Below are 9,553 nucleotides of genomic sequence, written 5' to 3'. Positions count from 1 at the left end.
ATTCGGTCAATGCATTTCTCCTTGTTTTATACAAGGTCAATGTTTTATTGTCTAAATAAAATTACACTACATGTCATACGAATATGCAGAAGTTTAACTGACCTATACTATACCGTCCTAATAGTATCATCTCATCCCCAACTCCACTGAATGTTAAATTTTTTATGGTGTCAAATGCAAAAAATCTGATTCTCAGATCACACCTTGTGGAGCTGTTAACACATCTCAGATCAAAATGATATTAGAATGAAATGGTACCTAAAATTAAAATACAAACCACGACTAAAACAAATTAAGGCATATATTACTTACAATACAACACATTTAACTATCCATTCAAACTGATAAATGAAAAACAATATTTCTAGACGTGACATATTTCTGTATCACATTTTATGTTTTATGGGGTTTTAAAAATGGGGCCTCAGTAAAATTCCATTAAAAAAAAAAAGAGCAAATGTTTCTTTGAAAACTAAATCCTGTGTTGCTGGTTTTAAAGGTTTAAAAGGTAAACATTTACAAAGCTCGTAACTTAGAAACAGCACTGAAGTTAATGCCAAGTCTAAATTGGCAATGAAATTCAGTGCCAGCGATGTAATGGAGAATGCATTCCCGTGCAAACAAGTGAACTCTAAAACAGATGTTGTTTTATGCACCTTGGTATCAGGGAACCTAACTTTTGTTTGTCTAATTTATGTGCTTTGCTCTTTTTATATGCTTTGCTTTGGTTTTTATATCGCTCTTTGTGCAAAGATTGGATTACTCACACTCACTACTGGGCAAGTGAAAAGAAAAAATTCCTAGCTGTTGCCCCTGATCACTGCCCCCACCCTACCTCAGAGCAGCCTAGAAGTACTCTCACCTTGACTGTTCATGTCTCTACATGCACAAACAAAAAATTCTTCCTGTCATTCTGCACTCCTACAATTTGAGCGTATCTACATTTACAAAGAAAGCAAAGAAGTAAAAGTTGCGATAACAAGTATTACAATTAGAACAGAAGGCTGAAGGTGATTCACAGATCAGACAATTCACAATCTCTTTATGAAGACAGAAAAGGATGACGGAAAAAGCACCTGAACCCCGGCATACCATTGATCAGTGCTATATAATGCATATTATGTTGACGATAGCAAGAAAAATTATTACTATTAACTGGATAAAGCCTAACCCTCCCGTGATAGCACAATGGGTAGAAAAAATATCAGACATGATAGAAAATATGACTGTGCTCTTACAACTAAGAACACCTATATTTATAATGAGATGGATGCCTCTTATTCTCTACCTAAGTTAAGACTTTCATTCTTTATATGATGTATGGACGTATCGTGTTTATTTTGACCTTATGCAGCGTTATTTTATTTGTATGTAGCCTACAAATGTGTGCAATGAAGCCCTACCGTAAGGTGATTTAGTTCTCTACGGTTAAAATTGCCTGTTAATGTTTATGAATGGCAATAAAGTTAAAAAAAACAAAGAAGAAAAAAGCAAGAAAAGGATGACATAACAAATTGCTGCTGTTAGACTGTGTTAACCCTTACATACTGTTCATATTCTGACTCATATTTCATAAATTCCCCATCAATCATTAATAAATGATTGATTAATCCTTCTGCTTGATTAACCTTGTGGAAAAAATACATTCACAAGTACACATTAGGAAAAGTCTGGCTAAAACAAATGTGCATAAGGTGTTTTTACAGCTCTAAAATGTGAAAAATGGGTCAAATTTGATCCAGAACAGTATGTAATGGTTAATCTAGTCTAAGCGTTTTACATCATGTTTGAAATTTGTTAAAACTGTTCATTACCTCTAAAGATTTCACAAATCTCAATCAGGGCTTAGGCTTGTATCTGTTAGCAGGTGGTACAACAGACCCAGAACATATTTTCATCTAAGTTTCTCTATAACTCCTTATAATCCCTGATTATGGCCTGTTAATATGGCCTCGGTACGGTTCCAGGAACAACCTTTTCCATTACAAGAAGGTACCTTCTCAACATGGGTCGTCATAGCACGGTTCCGCGAAACTGCCATGACACAAAACACATAAACAATGGAGGACATTGAGGCAGTGGTGTACTTGCTGCTCTATGTGGCTTTTTGTCACACACAAAGCAAGAAAATTGAGCCGTATGGCTGTAACGCTGTTGCCGGTATTTAAAAATGCTGGGTTTGATTCTTGTGTGGGACGGCTCATGACTCTTCCAGCGACAACTCTTCTGACCAATCAGTGGCCGGCAGTCTGTTGACGTCACATTTTAGTACCGGCTTGGCTCGCTTGGAACCTCACCGGAGCAGGTACTAAAAAAGTACCAGGTACCAGGTACTTTCCCTTTCTAGTGGTAAACGCAAAAAAACCCAAGTCAAGTCGAGCCGAGTTGAGTTGAGTCGTGCTGGAACTGTGTAGTGGAAAAGCGCCGTTAGTAACCTAGGAAACTGATGTACACTGTGGCAGATACATATAGGCTGTAAAGAACAAGAAGCCAATTCAGTTTCATTTAGACTTGATTGCCTACAAACAAAGTCATTGCAAAAGACATGAGTGGGAACAAGCAGATACACATATTCATGCTTCAGCAATACTGTTCATACACAACAGAAAAAAGGAGAGAGCCTGGAGGGAAATTATAGTTCCTTTCCGGCCTACATCATCTGCTCTAGTACTGAGGTGGCCATTTAAAAATGTGCAGGCGCACATTTCTGGTACAATACCTTGTCTTATCTACTCTGTAGATTTTTTTAAGTTGAGCTGAGACTGATGAGCAAATTGTTTCTGATTATAGTTTTGGTTATTTGAAACGCTCAGCTTACGTTGACCCTCCAAACTGAACATCCTAGTAGAAATGTCATTTTTATACAAATTACATTTTTGATTGATTTAAGGTTTTTTATTTGCATTTTTGATGAACCTCTGATGACATTAGAAACAGAAATGATGATCGTTGTGATGAGACAGTGCTCATGCAACTATGACTATTATCCCTTAAGAAATTAGTCATTTTAACAAAACCATAATGTCTTTCTAACATTACTGAAGTAAAAGAATGAACAATGATCTTTCCTTAACCCAATAACTAATGGTTTTTTGTGCCTAAACCTAAATAAATGGATTCAGTATGCAGCTTTGACAGATGGTTCTCACTGGCAGTATGTTAACATATATGTGATTTGTAGTAAATGGAAAAAAGCCAGTGCATTTTTTTAAATGAGGGAAGTTAATAAGGGTTAATGGCCTTTTCTGGATTCTCCTCATTAGTGCGCTTATGAAAAGAAAAGTCTCCTAACATTTTGTTCATTCATTACATTCCTTGTCCCACCCAGTGTGATGGCCCAGGGCAAGGATGCTGCATGAAACCTGAGGCTGAGCAGACAAGCCGTTGGGTCCTGGACTTGCTAATGCGCAGAAATCCCAGGGTTTATTCAGCTGGGCCAGCTGAAAGATGACCTGCACTAACACCAGGATCCATTACTCCGGCCTTCATCCCCATCGTCAATCCAACCTAATAAGGTACAGACTGTTGCCAGTCAGCTGGTCATGCTGCAGGGTGCCAGCTTCTCATTGAGGTTAAAAGGCTGAGTATTAATTAAAAGCTGTGTGTTTTGATTCCTGGCACCAACAAGAGGATGGATTCCAGCTGTTAGTTGGCCACTGGAGGAAGGCAGGTATTATATCTATGGTGCTAAACACTGCCAAACGTCAAGGCACTGAACCCTAAACTGTGCGGTTTCATTTGAAATTAGTTTAATCTTTTTAATTCTCCTGGTTACATTTCCCAATGTTCTGCGGTGCATGCTAATGAGATTTTTTAAACATTCGCTGTTTTTTTGTCATTTAAAAAAATGCAAATGTGAGTACTTAGTATGACATGAACTGCAGTCCTGGAGTAGAAGGATAAATAATAAGACATGAATCTGATGTAGATGATTGTGTGGCAGCATGTTTTAAGGGATTATTTCTTGGAGATTTCGATTTTCTTCTTGTGGGTGATTGACAGGAGGCTGAACATCATGCAATGCAACACTGACAAGACAACGCTGAACTTGGCACATTGACATAAGTGAAGGCGCTGTGTTTACAGTGGCAGATTATATCATGATGTTTGTTTTTCATGTTGTGCAAGAAACAATGTCAACAGGTCGCCTCTTCTAGAGGAAGAAAAACACGTCGTGCATGCTCTTTAGTACCCTGATACAGTGAGTCAAGAAGAGAGGAGACATCTTACACAACTGATATGATCATAACAAAAAACACAATAAAGAAAAATACTTAATCATTTGATTCATATCTGGCAATAATCAGACAGCAGTGATACATCAAATTCCTCTTCCCATATTTTGGACCTCTGAACAGCAATTTTCAGCTGTGCTTTTCTTTCATTACCCCTTTGTAAAAACCTCTGCAGTCGTACAGTAAATAAGAAGAAATGCAATTTGACTAACACTTAAAAAATAAGATGGAGATCCTTAGTCAATAATCCCTAAAGCCTCTACCGGCATATCAGCATGCTAACTGCTGATGTTAGCGTTTAGGTTCATGTAAGCATTTAGGTAAAGGTATTCCACAAGGTTCAGTGTTAGGTCCAGTATTGTTCTCAATTCACATAAATAATATTGTGACCTTAACCCTAACACTAACCCCTCTTCTGAATCCTGCAAATTCCACCTTTATGCAGACGACACAGTTTTATATTGTACTGCAACCACTCCCCACTCAGCCACTGATCATCTGCAATCCTAATTTGATTCACTCCAATATAAATGACATAGAAATAAGTTAGTGTTAAACACAGACAAAACAAAATGGATGCTGTACATTATTTTTGCTAATGGCATATGCATAGAGAAAGGCACCCAATATTAATATCTTAGCACCTGGGTGGACAATAATCTCAGTTTTAAGCATCACATTAAAACACTTATTGGTAAACTGAGAACAATACTTGGTTTTCTGTATAGAAATAAAAATTGCTACGCCACAAGAGAAAAATAATTGTTTAATCACTATTTTTATCTGTTTTGGATTATGGGGCTGTTATTTATGTACTGTAGAAAAAGCTTTTTCTACATTGAATTCACTGGATGATGTGTACCACTCAGCCTTAAAATGTATAACTAACAATCCTTACAGTACCCACCACTGTACTCCGTACCAAAAAGATGGCTGGCCATCCCTGGCGGTGAGGCGAGATCGGCATTATTTTTTATTCATAAAGCTTTACATCAGATATTACCACCCTGAATTTAATATCTTTTAACCCTAAAGTCACATGATATTTGTACTTGCTCACAGAATAGGTTGTTGCTTTACACTCCATGTATGAACCGAAATAGGAACAATGTCATCCTCTTACAACGCACCTTACACTTGGAACAATCTACAAAATGCCTTAAAATTAGCTTCTTTACCTCAGCTGTTCAAAGGCCTTATCTCAGACCTTGTTTTAAATGTTTTATTTATCTCTTTAACTTTAAACAGCAGCAGTGCTCAGTGTGTCTCTGTGGCTACTGGCTGGGTTGTATTTTGGGGTTTAATCGATATATATGCAGCAAGTTCATCATTCAGAAACCTTTATTGGGTCATGTGGGAAAACGCTTTTAGAAGGACTTTAGAAGGCATTTTGGCGCTAAAACATGTATACTTTGACGACCAAAATTTGAATTTTTGGATTTTAATACATATCGTACTCTACTGGGAAGCAACAGACTGATATAAAAAGCTCAAAAAGAATGTACCTGCCCTTTGAACAGGAAAAGCAGAGCTGTTTTCCAGTATTCCGGAGTCTTACTTCGGTTGGCACCCTGATGAACTGGAATCTCTGAAGTGTCAGACTATCAGCAGATGTACTTCCATGTACTTATACATGTACATGTGAGAAAGAGGAATGATATATGCCTCACATTTTATCTTTTTTTGTGTGTTTCTTTGTCATTAAAAGTATCTTAATAAAAGAAAACCTATTGACAGCAAAGAAATCCCGCGTCCTGTCATACTTATGATGAGACAGACTGACAGATGGACAGAGAACAAGAAAGAAAAAGTATGTTTCTGTGGCTTTGTCGACAGATGAGCTCATTTCCTGTAAAGGCCATCCTCTCCATCAAAGCACACTGGGTTTTTTTTGTCTCTATTAGGCCCTCAATATCTATCAAAACCCTGATAACCTACAACAGGATTATGTTCTTAAAACAACATGCTGTCAGTGTCTTAACCCAACATAGTTGAGCAACAGGCCTCAGAACAGCAGGAGGGAAGGAGGGAGGAGGAGGAAACTTCAAAAGCTCCTGCATGTTTACCGAGAGTCCCTGTTTCCCCTCCAGTGTCGAGTACCCCATGCACACACATACACAAGGGGAGGTGCCGAGGGGGTGTAAGGGCCCATCTATCAACTTAGGTGTGACAACTTCCTGTGGCTCCTACTCACACATTCTTCCTCCCGTCTTCTATTTCATTTGATTTTCCATTTACTGTCAAATAAAACTGTGAAAATATGAGAAAAGTTTCATTTGGTTTTGTCAACAAAAGGTCATGTTTCTGCTTCAAATTCAACTTTCGCTCACTCTGACACACGCACACACACACACACACACACACACACACACACACGCACGCAATCAATCTAATTTTCCTCTATCAACACTGTCTCACTTTTCACCTTTCCCTTCACACCCCGGTCTTTCAGAGCCTCTCTCTGAGCGTCAAGGAACACTCAAGGTTTGCATTTGATGGAATGCAAAGACCAAGGGGAAAGGAAAATATTTCAACACAGGTTGGTTACCCAGCGGAAGAAATGGAACAACCGAGTGCAAACAAGCACTAATTCCAAAGGGGATGAAGATGAGTTTAAATCAACACAGTAACCTTATTAAGTTACCTTGATCCGGGGCCTGGCCTCACACACCGGGGATGACAGGGTGTATATAATAGTCTCAAAGGGGTTGGAAAACATTTGCACGTGTTATTAGGCGGCACAGAATGCAGGGTTATTGCCACTATTGTCACAGGGTTTTTAAATCAACAGATTGATAGACAACTAGAGAAAGGAAAGTGTGAAGTCCTAATAAATAAGGGATCTCTGTTATCAGTTTCCAGAGTTACAAACATGGATATCTTCTTCATTTAACTGTCACACCACCAAAATGCACCATGATGCATAACATGATTTGGGAAATGAGCTTATTCACTTTCCTGCCAATAGATAACAACTTCTCACAAGAGGCCCCAGTGAAACCACAGTGTGTCATTTTGTTTTTTGTACAGATTAAGCAACATGATAGTCTAAACTAAGTTGATAAGTAAAGTCTCAGTGCTAGGCCTAGGCAGAAATATGGCTGACATATTTGTCCCCTCAGACTATGATTGCTCATATGGAGTTTCAATTCCTGCCTGGCACCATTACTTTCCATGCAGGAGTCTGGTTCAACAGGCAGGAGACATGATCTCTCACTGGATTCCCACTAGTTAACACTTCCCATGTGACATGCTTGCACAAGTAAAATATTGTGATTTTTAATAAAGGTCTCAAAGCCACAGGATTTAATGATAGCCTCAGTGCTGAGGCCACTTCTGTCTAGTCTGTTCCTCTATATGTTATAATCAATAGAATCTTTTTTTCTTCTGTCTTTTGAAACAGTGAAACATGTTGCTACAGTCCATATTCAAAGATAGATCTACTATAGTACTTGCTACTGGATCTTTAAACCTTTGTGACCTCTAAGCCAAACAATTATTTGCTAGCAGACAAAAAAAGCTACAATGAAAACTTACCAGTGTGGCAATTTACGTGATCATAATTTGTTTTACAACTCTTTAAAGATATGTATCCAATTGTTTAGCTTTAACTTCTGGTGTTTATACAAAATTAAGAGTCTACAGCAATGCTAGCATCTGTGAGACTGTTCTGTGCAGTGCTTTCAGCTAAATGCTAATAGCAGCATCCAATAGTTGTTGAGGTATTTGACTCAAACCCACAAATGTTAGAAGGAAAACTCAGGGGATCACCAAGGTCACCAACCATGATTGTCTATAGAAAATCTCACCCCAATCCATCTTATAGATGTCTAGATATTTCAGTGGATAAGTGAAGTGTTGATGCTAGATGAAAACTCAGAGAATCACCCAAGTCATTTGGATTCATCCTGCGGGGACAATGAATGTCAATACAGTAATACAGCAATCCAGTAGTTCAGATGTTTCAGTCTGGACCAAGTTATGGACTGACACTGCCATTGACAGAGTCATTTGTTCTAAAAAAATATAGCCTACTAACCCCTCTTTTTAATGCTATTCTTATGGAAATGTCTAGTATCTGACCCAATACCAGACACAACTTTCCCATGGACTCGAATTCTATCAAACTTGTGCTGTACTTGCAATGGCCTAGCGTTTATGGGTAACAGTATTCAATAAAGGCTGCTAAAAACAGACTATTAAATAAATAACATTTTAAAAAATTACCACCCCTGTCTAAACAAAATTAACAACCACTAACTATTCATTAGTATTGTAAAACCTGTGGCAGGAATGTAAAATGTTCATCCTTGTACATGTGCATTATACAAACAAAACAGAGACCTACTCATCAATGCTGCTAGTGCTCAAAATCTCAACTGGGAATATTCAACATGTTGTTCACGTCGTAAAATGTAACATGTCGTAAAACGTAATCATATTAGTTCGGCACAAATGCTGCAGCCAAGTGAAGAGTCTTTTGCCAAAGGAAATGATGCAGTATTTCCCAACACAGCTGTAAATTCAGACAGGGTAACGTTTACCTGAAGCTTTTACTCAGCTTTTTATGGAACATAAAACAGACTATATGTTTCCCTGCTGTGGTAGTATGCATCGAAATAAATACTGTCATGACAGATGTGGACAGGAGGAAAATTCCAGACATGCACTGGCAATAATTGTGTCAGTTTTTGTAAAGATGAACAAAGTATGCAACATATAGTCCAATAGTCCATTTGACTTTATTCCCTGGTTAGCAGCATGACAGGAATTTCTTTCATGGGACACTAGTTCTGATTAAAATAGTACAGGGTCCAATAAATAAGCTCATCCTCCAACCATACACACACGGACACACGCACGCACACACACACACACACACACACACACACACACACACACACACGGACACACACACACACTGTACACACACATCCCACTGCCATCAGAGACATTCAGCTCAGCTTGGCACATCCCAGCAGAATAGCAGCATCATACAGGGACAGGGATGAGCTGAGAACAGAACATATTTCACAACACTTTGTGTTTTTCATTGTCCTTACAATGGTCCCAACATCAGCATTGATTCTTTTTGCTGCTGTGCACCAACAGTCTACATATGAGTATAAAAAAAGATTCAGCAGTTGTCATTGTCCATTTCTTCCGATCGTATTTTCAGATGTGTTGAAAGTTACATCCCTTTTTTCTAGACAAAGGTTAACAAGCGTTCATTGATGCAGGGAGCCATGAGACTGTAAAAACAAAGCTTTACATCAGCTGACAGAAGTCCCTCCATGGCGAATAGATCACAGAAACAC

The sequence above is a fragment of the Scomber scombrus genome, chromosome 19 (assembly GCF_963691925.1).
Source record: "Scomber scombrus chromosome 19, fScoSco1.1, whole genome shotgun sequence".
Classification (NCBI taxonomy): Eukaryota; Metazoa; Chordata; class Actinopteri; order Scombriformes; family Scombridae; genus Scomber; species Scomber scombrus.
Note: the sequence above shows the minus strand (reverse complement) of the source record.